This window comes from Oryctolagus cuniculus, chromosome 12 (genome assembly GCF_051225735.1).
Source record: "Oryctolagus cuniculus isolate XC-2025 breed Fujian yellow rabbit chromosome 12, ASM5122573v1, whole genome shotgun sequence".
Lineage (NCBI taxonomy): Eukaryota > Metazoa > Chordata > Mammalia > Lagomorpha > Leporidae > Oryctolagus > Oryctolagus cuniculus.
Genome location: NC_142878.1, coordinates 82,504,643 through 82,520,445, shown reverse-complemented (window position 1 = coordinate 82,520,445; position 15,803 = coordinate 82,504,643). Strand labels below are relative to the sequence as shown.

At 50.9% G+C, this 15,803-nt stretch overlaps 1 protein-coding gene across 2 annotated transcripts in view; it reads right to left on the bottom strand.

The window, feature by feature from the left end:
• GCNT3 (glucosaminyl (N-acetyl) transferase 3, mucin type) overlaps positions 1-13,949 on the bottom strand; it is a 135,850-nt gene extending 121,901 nt beyond the window's left edge. Inside the window, exons 1-2 of one of the 2 annotated variants that reach the window (XM_089309483.1) lie at positions 13,448-13,949; positions 12,234-12,312 (exon numbers count right to left, since the gene is read on the bottom strand). The gene's annotated coding sequence lies outside the window, so the exon portion shown is untranslated. Of the gene's footprint in view, positions 1-12,233; positions 13,371-13,447 lie in introns of those variants that run through there. The other variant, XR_016217581.1, reaches the window with a different exon arrangement.
• Positions 13,950-15,803: the final 1,854 nt, after the last annotated feature.

Genomic DNA, 15,803 nt, shown 5'->3' with positions numbered 1-15,803 from the left:
TATTTGCTTCATTGAATTTAAAGGGCACTACCAGATTAACAAAAGCACCCACACAGGGTTGGGTGTACACATCGGAGAGAAGCACAAGATGAACATAAATCAAAAAAGCCCGAGGGCTTTTCATTCCTCCCTCTTCTTTAATCCACACTATTGTGTCTCTCCTTTGTGTTAAACCTGTACTAACCCCTACTTAGGTGTGGGAGTGTCTTGTTGGCAGTAAGGCTGACTTAATAAACACATTAAAAGAAATTATTTTAGTGGGAAAGGAACTGAAAGAAGAATCAAGAACTTGGGATCCGCTTTTATCCACCCAATAACCCAGGTCAAGTCACATAATCTCTCTTCAAACCTTAATTTCCTTACCTGTAACACCAAGTAACATGCCTTCCGTCTATATTCACAATTGGGTCTATGATTAGTGTGTACAAAAGGCTTTTCTAAAGTACACAACACGAGGATCCAGATTATCAGGGTACAATATGGAAGCTGCCCAACCTGGGGGTTCTGGCTCATCCAGGAACAGAGGCAGAATTAGAATTCTTGCCTCCCAATGCCAAGCTCAGGGTCTCCTCCAAGCATCCGTGTTACAGGTCATCAACAAGTCAGCCATCAGTCCGGAGTTTCAGTCTGTCCATAGGGTGAATTGGCCTGAGTCCAGAGGGGCACAGACCAGGGTCTCATCCACGGCTATGATTACCACCAACTGTGTATCCTGGAGCCTGGTTTCCTTTTCAAACTGAAAGGTTTCAAAGTCCAAGGTTTGGGCTAAATGGGTTCTATGGGCTTTTCCATTTATAATCTAAGAGGTTGTTTCAAGGCAAGTTCACAATCATATACACACACTACTGCCACAGGCTACAGAAAGGCAGGCATCTTCTATAAATCCTCAACCTCACCCTCATCTTTTATGATTTCTCATTGCCTTCGGATTAAGTCAAGCTCACATTCCGGCACCATTACTAACGTGACTGCCCTGAGGCCATGCCACCATCTAACTGGGCTCCCTGCTTACTGCCCGGTTCCAGATGGTCTCCACTAAGCAGGGACAGGGTAAGTTAGATCACTTCCCTCCTCCATTCACAGGCTTCTAGGGCTTCTATTTAACCCAAGTCCTACCCCATCTGCCCTCCACCTCTTCCAGGTCATGGACAGCTCCTCTTATCTTCTCCCAATTGTCTGCCTCCACGGGTCCTAAGAGCCTCTGCACTTGTGTTCTCAATACCCTGTTCACGTAACAAGGAACCATTTTCTGAAGAACAGTGACATCCATTTGGAAACAGTGTACTGCAATGGGAATGGCCACTCCACAGTAAACTGTGGTGCAGTCAAAGAGGTTGAAGCAAAGGGACGTTTTCAAGGGCAAAAATGAGAGATGGGAGTATGGTTCTGTAGTCAAGTCCCACCTTGGGATGTCCACGCCCCATCTTGAAATGCCTGGTCTGAGTCCCAGCTCCTTTGCTTCCATTTCAACTTCCTGCTAATGCACACCCCGAAAGGCAGCTGGTGATATACTTGGGCCCCTAACGTCTGCCTGGGAGACCTGGGTGAAGTTATCAGGCTCCTGGCTTTGGCCTGGCCCAGCCTGGCCATCACGGCCATTTGGGGAATGAACCAGCATATGGAAGACATCTCTCTCCGTAATTCTACCTTTCCAATCAATAAAAACCTTATTCAAAATGAGCATTGCTTCAGATATTGTGAACCAATCACCTTTGACTCCAGTGATTACTAACCAAGGAGACATTAGCCTGTGATCAGACAGTTGGTAGGCAGGTGTCCTCGCACAAGAAACTTTTGTGTAAGAAAGCTTGTCATTCTCATGGGATCTTTTATGAACACTATGAGGCAATCATGTGTAAGAACCCCTTTGTTAGAGTTGACCTGAAGGACTCCACTTTCATTCTGACAACTTCTACACCCCTTTTATAACCTTCATGTTCTTCCCCAGTTATCCGAGTATCTCCTTTCTTGAATGTTACCTTTGTATTCAAACCGTGGGCTGGCAGATAACCTGCTCTAGAAATCACACCCCTCCATATGGACAGCCCATTTCCTGGTTCACTTATGTCCCTGGAACCTATCGCCATGTATTCAACTGTCGCTCCCCGTCTTCGTGGAGGAACGACACAGGACCCTGCGCTGTTCTTTCGTCTGCTCGGCCCTCCCCGGGTTTGCTGCTGGTTCTTCCCGGGTTGGCTACTATCCCTTCCACCTCCGTGGAAGGGCAGTTCCCCCTGGCCGCATTCCCCACTTCCGCAGGGGAGCGGCACACTGCCGGCCAGCTTTCTCGGGGGCTGCACAGGTGTTCCTTCAGCTAGATGTTCCCCATAGATGTTCCCCATAGATGTTCCCCATAGATGTTCCCCATAGATGTTCCCGGTGCATGCCGTCTCTCTCCTCCTTTATAGTCCTCCTCCGCCAATCCCAACTCGGCTGCCCACACGCCGAGTACGCTGCTCTCCTCCAATCAGGAGCAACTCCTACAGTTTATTAGCTGAACTGGAGGCAGCTGTGCGGAAGCTGTTTACTTCTCTCCCAGCGCCATATTGTGGGAGAGCAGATGCACAGAATAAGTCTTAATTCCAGTAACTCAGTCCAGTCCGGGCTGCTCCCCACAGATCCCCCTTTCTTTTTATTTTTGGCGTTGATATGCGCCTGTCTTCGGTGCCCCGTGGCACACACTCTGCTCTACTTGCTAGAGTTGCCACAGGTTCTTACAAGTCCTATCAATCAGGAAAACCGAATCCGGGTCCTCTCTTCGCCATGTTGTGAGGAGGTTTTTAGGCGCTGATGCGTGCCTGTGTTCGGTGCCCTGCAGCGCATGCTCTGCTCTGCCTGCAGGGGCTTACAAGCCCTAACAATCAGGCAAACCGAATCCAAGCCTTCTCATTGCCGTGTTGTGGGGGAGACTTATTAGTGTTGGTTCGTGCCTATCTTCGGTGACCTGCAGCTCATACTCTGGTCGAGCTGCTTGCTGGTGCTTACCGCCTTAATCAGGCAGACCGAATCCAAGCTCTCTCATTGCTGTGTTATGGGGAGGCCTTTTTGATGTTAATTCGTGCCTGTCTTCGGTGACCTGCGGCGCATAAGCTGCTAGCCGCCGCAGGTGCTCATCGCCTCACTTAATCAGGCAGACCGAATCCAAGCTTTCTCGTTGCCATGTTGAAGGGAGGCCTTTCTATTTCTCTATCTCCGGGCATTCCTATTTCTCCCATTCCACTTCTATCTTCCAGCATTCCTATTTCTCTCACTTTACTTCTAAAACTTCTGTTTCTCTTATCCCCGCAGCTTCCCGGCGCCTCGCCCTGCCGGCAGGCTCCGCCCCGAGGCTACTTCTCCGCGGCTTTCCGGCTGAGCCGCTTCAGCCCGCTTTGCGCGCACACTCCGCAGTCTCACACTTAACCCTTTCGCGTCTGAACCACGGCCTCGCGCCAGCCCCGGGCTAGCCTGGCGAATTCAACCCAGCTTACGTCTCCGCCCCACGGTTTGGCTTCCCGTCCTTTGCTCCCCGGGCTAATCAGACGGATCCCAATCTGGCTTACGTTTCAGCTTCTGGTTTCAACTTTTCGCCCCCTATTCCCGGGCTAACTTGAGAATCCCAAAGTGGCTTTCGTGTCCGCCTTGGCCTGCCCCCCACGGCTTCAATTTCCCTAACATTTTTCTCTACCCGGTATGTTTTCCCAAGCTTTCCTCCAACAATATTCCTCCCTCATTTCTCCTGGCCTCTCCCCACAGTCCGTATCCGAGTCTGTTTGCTCTAGCTTTCACTTTCGCTTTCGACCTTAGAGATTTCTCCCAGCTTCCCCCCGTAGTCCGTATCTGAGTCTATGCCTAGGCTTTCAATAGCTTCTTCCGGCACCCTTTTCGTCCGGCTTTTCCCTAGGCTGTTTGCTAGTCTCTCTCTCCGATATTTTCCCTAGGCTGTTTGCTAGTCTCTCTCTCCGATATTTTCCCAGTTCTTCCTGTTTCTTCCCTCCTAAGTTTCCCATCCGTCCTAAGTTTCCTATCCGAGTCACGGCACCATTATGTCGCTCCCCGTCTTCGTGGAGGAACGACACAGGACCCTGCGCTGTTCTTTCGTCTGCTCGGCCCTCCCCGGGTTTGCTGCTGGTTCTTCCCGGGTTGGCTACTATCCCTTCCACCTCCGTGGAAGGGCAGTTCCCCCTGGCCGCATTCCCCACTTCCGCAGGGGAGCGGCACACCGCCGGCCAGCTTTCTCGGGGGCTGCACAGGTGTTCCTTCAGCTAGATGTTCCCCTTAGATGTTCCCCATAGATGTTCCCGGTGCATGCCGTCTCTCTCCTCCTTTATAGTCCTCCTCCGCCAATCCCAACTCGGCTGCCCACACGCCGAGTACGCTGCTCTCCTCCAATCAGGAGCAACTCCTACAGTTTATTAGCTGAACTGGAGGCAGCTGTGCGGAAGCTGTTTACTTCTCTCCCAGCGCCATATTGTGGGAGAGCAGATGCACAGAATAAGTCTTAATTCCAGTAACTCAGTCCAGTCCGGGCTGCTCCCCACATTCAACTTTTGCATTTTGTTTGCTGCTCGTCTCTACCCGCAGCAAGTCTTGCTCCAGGAGGGCAGAAATCGTCCATTTTTCCTGGGTGCGGTATACCAGGAAGCTTGGTACGTGGTATACAGTAGGTGCTTAATAATTTGAGGGAACTGATTTCTGGCCCAAGGGAGATGGAATAATAACACGTAGAACTAATTTATTCAGCTACCTGCTAAAAGACAGGAACAACTTGACTAGGCAAGTGTATGTACTTGGAGGAGACATGTTAAAGTTGGGAGGCTGTGCACATGTGTGTGCACACAAGTGTTTAACGCAAGCAGGAAGAGAAGCAGCCAGAAAAGGTAATAGAACCACTTACCCACATTGACAAGAGTTTATGGGCAGACATGTGTCATGCAGTTGCCATTAATTATCATAAAGGGCTTCCAGCTGTCACAAATCGCTCGGTCCCAGCCCTCTGGGAAGATGAACAAACACTTGTGCTGCCAGTGAGCACACCATCCGCACAGGTATCAGAATAAACAGATATTGCAGAGAACGAGCGAGGCCAGGTTAAACATCTACTCTGAATTCGTGACAAATGCATTAGCTGAGCACGGAGGCTGGGGAAACACTAAGAATTTTGCTGTGGAGAGCAGATCAGAGAAGAGGCCATCATTACCTGTCCTCTGATGAATGCTGTCGGCCTCTCTATCCCTCATGTCAGGGTTACCGTCTCGTTCCCAGCTCTGTTACTCAGCTCCCGGCTGGGCCTGTGGTTCAGTTTGTCCTGACCACAGACTTGAAGCTCCTAAGAACCCAACAATGGGAGCATCCCCCAGGGCCTTTCTTACAGCCACAATATCCAGTCACTGCTGGGCAGGACCCCCGCCCGTAGGAGTCAGGACAGGAGCCATTCAACACGTCCAAATAACCAAGTAGGAAAAGCTCCACTTCCTTTAACTCAGCGTGTGTGTGCCTAGTGCCCACGGCCAGCAGGATCACTGCGGGGGAATTTGTTATATTGCTTAGGCGTGGCCTTCTCTGAAGGCGGGGAGGGAAGCGAATTGCTAGGGAGGAGGTATTTCATTCTGCTTTGGGAAAACTTGTGTAAGCCCTCCTGGTTTCTCGACATCTCGTTCCACCTTCCATTCAGGCCTTCTCACCACCCTCTTGCCTATGAGATCCCAGGCTTATTTCTTGCCTGCTCCATTTCCAGCAACTAATATAGCATGGGGCACCTTTGAGTAGGGGGGGGGGAAGGGGAGGACAAAGAGGAATGGACGTGTTCTAGATGTTTCCTGTTCCTGCAGTAAGAGCAAGAGAGCTTTCATTCAGTTCATTTATTTACTTACACGTCATAAAGGGACACTTACTAGGGGCCAGCATTGTGGCATAACAGGTAAAGCCATTGCCTGCACTGCCAGCATCCCATTTGGGCACTGGTTCATGCCCCAGCTGCCCCACTGCCCATCCAACTCCCTGCTAATGTTCTGGGAAAGCAGCAGAGATGGAGCAAGTATTTATGTCCCTGCACCCATGTGGGAGATTAGGTGAAGCTGCTGGCTCCTGGCTTTGGACCAGTCAAGCTCCAGCCATTGTGGCCATTGGGAGAGCAAACCAGCAGATGGAAACCTTCCATCTCCCCCTCTCTGTCTGTAACCCTGACTTTGAAATAAATCGTCCCAAAAAATTCTAAGATAACAAAAAATCAGGCTTAAGAAAGATGAGACAAAGGAACAGAAGAGACAGAACACAAAAATGCAATCAGGAATCTGACTCACAGAAAAATGCATATCCTCAAAGGACAAAATTACAACACTTTTAAAAATCTTAATTGACCTAATTTTTAATCTAGAATCAAGCAACCCTTCATTCTATAAAATGGAACAAGTGTTCCAAGGAGCCAAGTAGAGGAGGTTGTTTTTAGAGACAGAAAAGGGCCAAAAATGCAGAAACAAAAAAAGCAAATTTGGGGCCAGCACTGTAGCATAGTGGGTAAAGCTGCCACCTGCAGGGCTGGCATCCCTGTTCAAGACCTGGCTGCTCCACTTCCAGTCCCACTCTCTGCTGTGGCCTGGGAAAGCAGTAGAAGATGGCCTAAGTCCTTGGGCCCCTGCACCTGTGTGAAAGACCTGGAAGAAGCTCCTGGCTCCTGGCCTCAGATCAGCCCAGCTCCAGCCACTGCAGCCATTTGGGAAGTGAGCTAGCAGATGAAAGTCCTCTCCCTGTCTTTAACTCTGACTCTCAAATAAATAAATCTTTTAAAAAAAAAAAGGCCGGTGCCGCGGCTCACTAGACTAATCCTCCGCCTTGCGGCGCCGGCACACCGGGTTCTAGTCCCGGTCGGGGCACCGGATTCTGTCCCGGTTGCCCCTCTTCCAGGCCAGCCCTCTGCTGTGGCCAGGGAGTGCAGTGGAGGATGGCCCAGGTGCTTGGGCCCTGCACCCCATGGGAGACCAGGAAAAGCTCCTGGCTCCTGCCATCGGATCAGCACAGTGTGCCGGCCGCAGCGTGCCAGCCGCGGCGGCCATTGGAGGGTGAACCAACGGCAAAGGAAGACCTTCCTCTCTCTCTCTCACTGTCCACTCTGCCTGTCAAAAAATAAAAAAAAAAATTAAAAAAAAAAAGTAGGGGCCGGCACCGTGGTTCACTTGGTTAATCTACCGCCTGCGGTGCTGGCATCCCATATGGGCACCAGGTTCTAGTCCCAGCTGCCCCCTTCCTGTCCAGCTCTCTGTGACTGGGGAAGGCAGTGGAGGATGGCCCAAGTGCTTGGGTCCCTGCACCCACGTGGGAGACCAGGAGGAAGCACCTTGCTCCTGGCTTCTGATCTGCGCAGCTCTGGCCATGGCGGCCATTTGGGAGGTGAACCAACGGAAGGAAGACCTTTCTCTCTGTCTCTATCTCACTGTCTATAACTCTACCTGTCAAATAAAAAAAAAAAAGTAAATGGTCATTTCAAAGTCGCTTTCCTCCTAAGGCAGGGAGAGGTAGAAAAATAGCTTACTAGCTGGCGCCACGGCTCACTAGGCTAATCCTCCGCCTTGCGGCGCCGGCACACCGGGTTCTAGTCCCGGTCGGGGCGCCGGCTTCTTTCCTGGTTGCCCCTCTTCCAGGCCAGCTCTCTGCTGTGGCCCGGGAGTGCAGTGGAGGATGGCCCAAGTGCTTGGGCCCTGCACCCCATGGGAGACCAGGAAAAGCACCTGGCTCCTGCCTCAGGATCAGCGCAGTGCGCCGGCCATTGGAGGGTGAACCAACGGCAAAGGAAGACCTTTCTCTCTCTCTCTCACTGTCCACTCTGCCTGTCAAAAAAAAAAAAAAAAAAAAAGAGCTTACTGGATAACATCAGGTTATCTGTTTTATGTAAGGAAGGAGGAGGGAACTCCATTATCATTCCAGCTAAAACTGGCCTGTTTGGGAAATTTGGTGAATGAACTTTAGCATGAGCGATTCCATTTTGATTTTTAGCCTCGTCTGTTGGGGCCTAATGCAAGAGCTTAATCCAAAACAATGGTTTCTTGTACCTTTTATTTACCAAGACCAAGAAGTTGCACACTCTTAAAAAAAGGGTGGGGGACACAAATTCAGCTCTAAGTTTTATAGCTGAAGAAAAACTGAAAAACATGAAACTCAGTGTCCACCTGATTTAAAGAAGAAATAAAACTGAGCAACAAATACTTGATGGAATGACACATGACAAGTTTTCTTTGGAAAAATTATTTATTCGAAAGGCAGACAGATGGATACCTTCCCCCCAAAAAAGCCTGCAACAGCCAGGGCTGGGCCAGGCCAGATCCAGGAGCACTGAACTCAATTCATCTGAGTGGCAGATGTCTCAGCCATCAGCTGCTGCCTCTCAGGGAATGCATTAGCCGGAAGCTGGACTGAAAGCCGAGAGGGCTCTTGAACCCAGGCATTCCGACATCCCAAGTGGGCTATCTTAATCACCTCATCAAATGCATTCCCTGGAATCTCTTTATATCAGTGTAATGAACAAGGTCTCAGCAATGTCTTTAGAATGGGCAGTGACAGGTCTCGCACATCTTTAAGATCCTTAAAAGAAAACTTCAAGGAAAATTTCCCTGACCTGAGCGCTAGGGAGGGACGGGCTCCACACACCTGCCAGTCTGGACCACACTGACACAGACTCACAACCCACAGAGGGACCTTGCTCACCTGGGACTGTTGCGTGATTGTCATGGCTGATGCTAATGCTGTTGGGGCCAGCATCATGGAACAGGGGGGTTAAGCCACTGCTTACAGCACCAGTATCCCATATGTGCCTGGGAAAGCAGTGGAGAAGCCTTAGTGCTTGGGTCCCTGTCATCCATGTGGGAGACCAGGATGGAGTCCTTGCCTTCTGGCTTCTGCCTGGCCCAAACCTGGTTGTTGCAGCCACTTAGGAAATGGACCAGTGAATACCAGATCTCTTCGGTTCTTTGTCTCTCCCACTGTCACGTTGCCTTTCAAATATGTAAATCTTTAAAAAGTAAAATGACAATAATGCCCTCAGGAGGGGCACACGCACCTCAATTTTCCACCCTCTTGTTTTCGTTTCATCACTTCATCCACTTATGCTGCATAACTGATCCTGGAAGGAATTCCCAGCCATTAATCCACTCTTTCAACACATTGCTGAGCACCTATATGGCCTGACACTGTTCTCCACAAAGAAACCAACAACATATGCTGTCTTAGGAAGCATACAGACTAGCAGGAGGGCACAGGCGATAGCTAACTCAATAAGGTAGCATGTTCGATCAGACGGGTAAATGTTAAAGAAAATAAAGCATGACAGGGTACGGGAGTGTTAGAAGGAAGAAAATCTTGTAGGGTCAGCGAAGGTTTCACTGCCAAGGTTGCATGTGTGCTAACGACCTCAAAGAGGTGGGCCAAGTACGTGGATCTCTGGGCAAACAGCAGGTGCAGAGGCCCCGGGTAGGGAGTGGCCTGCTTTCCTGGAAGAACCGCCCTTGAGGAGGAAAGCACAAGGAGGTGTGGAGAAGCACCAAGGGAGAGAGGAAATGTAGAAGACACATCACGCAGGGCCAGGCAGACCACCGTGCGTGCTCTGGAGGATGACATTAGCGGGATTTCAGTGGACTGATCTCACTCGGCTTAAACATCTCACGCACAGCTCTGACTCTGGCTACTCTAGGAGATGAGCTAAGACACTACTGCACCCATTCCTTGGTTTAGAAAAAAAAAGTGAATACTCTTCACGAAGTTCTCCACCAGTGTGGTTTCTCGCGACTTTGCAGCCAAGAGCGGTTGTGTAATCAGCCCCAGGAAAGCTATGGGGTTCAACTGTCCAGAGCCAGAGTGGTGCCAGAGGGGACAATCACTCATTCCCCACACAGGGGTGAGCTAAGCAGCCGCAGACAAATACTCAGAGACATCCTAAATTTAGTTACAGATAAGGGGTGGGAGGTAGGAGAAAATAAAGAAATTCAGCTAACAAGCTCCAAACCAACCAACAAAATACCACCCAGCGCCACATTCCTAAGCTATGTTGAAACCCATGACTCAGGACCATGAAACCCACAATTTGAGGATCACCGGGTCATGGTGTTCCAACCCCAACCAACCAACAAGCAGCACGAACTTTTGCCCGCCCTCCTGCCCCACAACTTAGTTTCCTATCTCCCCACCCCTCTTATCTATGAGCCACTGTAGGTTCCTTTGAAGCAAAGTGTGCTTTCTTCTCCCCAGATTTTCACCTTACAATATCCTGGTCAACCTAGGCATGCTGTGGGTGACTCAGGGACTCTGTCCCAGGACCAGAACATCCCCTGAGCAGGGCTACAGCAGCTGTTGGCCAGACACTATTCAAGCCACACACGTGACAGACCTGCCATCTCGGTTACTCCGCTTCAGGTGCCCCTGGCACACACGGCCTGGAGCAAAATGACTTCCTGAGCCATTTCTAAAGAAGGCCAAGAAGTTCCTGACTCATTCCTGCTGTGATCCGGGTACCCTGGGACCCTCTATGCACCGGCTTCACCCCAAAACAGCCGCGAACAGAGAGAACGTCCTCACTGGCTAAGTCTCACCTCCGCTCCACAAGCACTGACCGCAAGAGGGCAGACAAAGCACCACAGACGCCCCCAAGCTCAGCTGAGCTGGCGCGGAAGCCCACCTGCCTGGAAGCTTTGTAAAAATAGTTCTCTAAATTTCTTTCTCTCCCAAAGAAAACTCAAGGTCGCCCAGAAGCGCTTCATGTTCCAAGAAAAACAGTGAAAGACAAGAATCAGCTTGGGTGTTTACTAGGCAGACAACGTCTGTCCGGGCTAGAAGCAAGGGACATGCCCAGGGTCTCTCTGTGGTCTAAGAGTGAGGGCAATCAGGCTACCTCCCCTTCCACCCAGACACCCTCCCTACCCCAGCACCGTGCACACTGGCCAGGCGCCTTTGCTGACTTCCCAGCCACTTCCCAGGGCTGCAGAAGCTGCCAAGAGGGAAGCTACGAAAGGCAGCAGACACACAACGAGGAAGCCAGACACGTGATGGTTGGATCCCACGAAGGCAGATCCGGCCCGGACCCCTCCTTGTCGTTCCTAACAATGACCTGCACTGCTTGCAGTGGGCGACTCTAGAGCTCCCAGGGAAAGCACCAGCACCAGGCAGCTGAGCCGAGCCGGCTCCCCGCGCTGGAGCAGGACGCAGACCCCACCCCAGTCCTGGTCTCCCCACACTCATTACAGCCCACAGGTCTTGTGCTCTCCCACCATTACCTCCTGCATCAGATCACAGGATGGGAGGCGCGGGGGGGGGGGGGGTCACCTCTGCCGGATGTGCAGTGTCCAGAGTCTCCTCCCACACACAGTCGTGTAAGGTATTGGGCTCCCTCCCTGCACACATCCACACATTAAGTTGATACTTCAACCAGCTTCAATACGCAGTGAGTCCTGCAGACTACAAACTTCACAGCAGCGAGGGAGCAGAGAAATCGCCAACAGGTAAGACGCCTGGCCAGAGTTACTGCAGTCGGTCCTTTCTGACTCCAAGCACAGCGCCCCACAATGCCCGGAGACCCCAGCTGCTGGGGCTGAGATGTGCCCTCCGGACCCTTTCCTGCTTCCCCGGGAACCACCGGAAGTCCGCACCTCCTCCTTGGGCAGTCTTTCCAGAAGCATCCCTGCCTCCTTTTCTCCTTTCTCCTCCCCTCGGGGCTGTCTGCAATCCCTCAGCCCTGCTCAGATGCGCTTCTGCTTTGAATCCCCTTTTCTTAATCACTCCCCTCTCAAAATGCGCTTCTGACCTTAACTCCTGCATGCAGTTCACCTGTGCGTCCCCTAGGCGCTCCCTCTGAGATGCCGCGGCGGGTCTGGGGTGGGGCCTGCGGTCTGAGCAAACAGCAGGCCCCCAGGCAGTTCTAAGGCCGCTGCGTGCAGCTGTGGGTGGCAACATCGCAGCTGGACTCCTGTTCTACTCAGAATCACCTGCAGCTTGTTCCAGACCTGACTCTTGCGTCCCATGCCAGAGAATCGGCATTTTCCCAAGATCCATGGGCACACAGCTAACACCTTTGAAAATCTGGAAAACTAGCGCCGAGGGGGCAACCAGGGCGGCCCGGGAGAGTCACCGAGGCAATCAGAAAGCAATCCCAAGGCCCAGGGGCTCCCCAGGCCAACCCCATCAGAAGGTGTCACCTGGACATCAGCAGCTTCAAACTTCCTAGTTATCAGTGAGTTTGTCGTTATGGCATTGCAACACCTAGAACAGCTACTTACGGCAGAAGTAGATGTCTTTCGGCTCAAGGTTTTCCAAGTTCACGGTCCAAGATCCGTTAGGCCACATCGGCGCAGGGGTCTGGTGAGGCCAGAGGATAACAATGGCGGAGCACACGCAGAAGAACGATCACGTGACAAACTAACCCGCGGAGAGCACAGACCAACGGGGCTTTTATAGCAAACTGCTTCCGAGGGCACACCCCCAGTGACTAAGGACCTCCCCCTAGGCCCACCTCCCAGACACCAGCACTGGATTAAGCTTCCACTCTCGCAGAACCATTAACTTGTAGCTTCAGGGGTTAAATGACTGCCAATATCCAATTCAACCCATAGCAGCAGTGCATGGAGGATGCCTGTATCGCTCCTAGGATGAGAGTCTGGTCCTAACTGGGGAAGGCAGCAAATCGCAGGCAATGTCTCTCCAGGACACGCCCCTAATGCCCAAAAGACCTCCCACTGGGGCTACTGTCTAAACCCCTCTTAGTCTATGAACGTCTGACTTATGGGGTGTTAACATCCACATGAGTTCTGGCATGAAATCCTGGTCAAACTACATGGTTCCAACATGAGGCCAGCCCTGAGAGCTCTGCTATGGAGTCTTAGGGCGCCGGCCCTACACTGGACAACACTCCCTTAAAAAGGCAGGACGCTGGTACCCCCATCTCAGTGTGGCCGTACATCCCATTTGCTCTGGGCAGCCATCTCTGCTGGCTCCTTTTACGGACGGTTCAGAATCGTGGCTAGAGCTCTATTTTCATGTCAGAAAGACCTTGATTTGTTTATTTATTTATTTTTGACAGGCAGAGTGGACAGTGAGAGAGAGAGAGACAGAGAGAAAGGTCTTCCTTTGCCGTTGGTTCACTCCCCAATGGCCGGCATGCTGCGGCCGGCACACTGCGCTGATCCGATGGCAGGAGCCAGGTACTTATCCTGGCCTCCCATGGGGTGCAGGGCCCAAGCACTTGGGCCATCCTCCACTGCACTCCCGGGCCGCAGCAGAGAGCTGGCCTGGAAGAGGGGCAACCGGGACAGAATCCGGCGCCCCATCCGGGACTAGAACCCGGTGTGCCGGCGCCGCAAGGCGGAAGATTAGCCTAGTGAGCCGCGGCGCCAGCCTAGAAAGACCTTGATTTGAATCCTACTTCCCATCGAAAACTTACCTAATTTCTCTGTGCTCAGTGCCTGGTGTGAAAAACGGAGCCAAGAGTACCTACCTCTCAGAATGACTTGTGCCGACTGGATTAGGTGTGGAGAAGCAGTGCGGTGCTTAGAATGGCATCGGGACTGCAGAGGGCTCAGCTGTGGCCGGTTGCGCCTAAGGACAACTGACGCTAAAGCTTTCAGGTGCAGCTTGTGCTGCTGCTAAGTCCCGCACACTACCTAAGACAGGTGCACTTTCCCTTTACAAACAACTCCTGGGTAGCCGATTCTGCTGACCGAGACAGGAAAGAAGCCCAGGCTGAAGGAGAGGGAGAAGGGAGGAGAGCCAGGTCCAGGGGTCGTAGCCGGAGACTTCCAGCTGCTCTCCTGAGGATGATTCAGTCCCAACAGCTTCCTTGGGCACTTGACTAAAGGTTCGAAGCCCCAGAGTCGGATGGGACCCAGCCTTTGTGGGAGGTGGAGGGCCTGGAAATAAGCTTCTACCAGGACCTCACAGCACAAGGGGAAGCATTTCTGCGAGAGAAGTTGAGACTGTCACCCAGGCAAGAGGAGACATTCTCCTCAACCCAGCTCTATTTTGAACCCAAAGGCACAATGACCGCATCTTTATCCTTTATTACATTTTTTAGTATATTTTAAATTTTCATTTATTTATTTGAGAGAGAGATTTCCCATGCACTGACTCAGTCTCCCAAATACCTGCAATGAAGTCAGTAACTCAGTCCAGGTCTTCTACATGGGTGGCAGGAACCCAAAAAACTCAAATCAGGAGCCAGAGCTGGGAATAGAACCCAGGCTCGCCAGTGTGGGAAGCAAGCAACCTAACCAGTATCTTAACTGCTAGGCCAAACACCTATATATATTTTCTATAATAATACTATATATAATGACAGTTATCGTTTGTTCCTTGAGTTTTTTTAAATAGCAGCTTTACTGAGATACAGCTCACATATAAAATTTACCCTTTTAGGGTATACGATTTGGTGGGTTTCTAATACGTTCACAGAGTTGTGCAGCCATCACTGGTGTCTAATTCCAGAACATTTTCATTCATCACCCCAGAGGGAAACCCTGCTCCCGTTAACAGTCACTCATCACTCCACCTTCTCCCCAGCCCATGGCCACCACCAGTCTTTCCATCCCTGCAGAGTTGGGGCTCTGAGCGTTTCTTTCAGGTGGAGTCGCAGGCACGTGGCCTTTCTAGAGGGCTTCTGACTTCGCAGAGTGTTTTCAGGGGTTGTTCCTGTGGTAGCACGTAACAGTCCTTTTTCTGTCCAAACAACACTCCATCGTGTGGCTAGGCCACATTTTACTTATCCATTCATCAGTCGCTGGGTTCTGCGTTGACTTCGCCTTTTAGCTACTACGAATTAGTCCATGGAGAGCCTTGCACAGCTGTTTGTGTGGACAGGTGTTTTCAGTTCTTTGAGTCCATACCTAGGAATGGAACTGCTGGGTCTGACTGTAACTGTTCAACAGTTGGAAAAACTACCACTCTCCTCTGGGGAGTGAACCAGCGGATGGAAGATAGTGCTCTCTCTCTCTCTCTCTCTCTCTGTAACTCTGCCTTTCAAATAAATAAATCTTTAAAAAAAAGTGTGGAATGCAGACTAAATACATTGCAAAGATAGAGCAAGGCTTCACACAGGATTGACCTCCCAGAAGGTTTAGATGTGTAATGAGCTTGTGTTCAGAAACCCACAGCACCTGTAGTCCGAGAGGCAGGCGCTCAGCCTGGTTTTCCTAGCTGTATGGCCCGGACTGAACTCCCTTGAGATTTCCTTTCCCCGGCTGTTGAATAGAAACAGTAATTTCTCACTCACTGGGTAGTTGTCCAAATTAAGAGACACACGTATTTTAAGAGTGTGACACATAGTAGAGGTTCAGTGACAATGAGGAACCTGCATTTCTTCGTCTGAGAGTGAGAATAACGGAACACCTCGTTGTTCTAGGGCTGTTTCCAGGGGAAGTGCTTTGTGCATTACACAGTCCTGCACACAGGCCAGGTCATCCTTATGGAAGACGTTTGGAGGAGGGAAGGCAAGACGCAGGTTCTGTAAAATCTTAGTTTATTGCTCCATCTAGTGATAGGCTTGGTAGCTGAAATGAGGTTGAACTGTAACGTTTTGCTTCGCGTGCCTTATGAAGCCAGACACATCTAGGCTTTCAGAAAACCCACTTCCAAGAGATGGGTAATAGCCCAGCAAGAACATGCGAAGGGAATAATGCGCACAAAAGCACTTTGCATGGATTACACGCTCCAAGAGGGATTAATTCCAGGATCTCCGCTCTTTGTGCCTGCCTTCTGGTATTTCACCCCCAAACACAGGCTTTTTAGAAAAGATTAATAAATAAAATAAAATGGCAGGAACTAAATCATTTGCATTGTTATTCATCAAAGACCTTAGT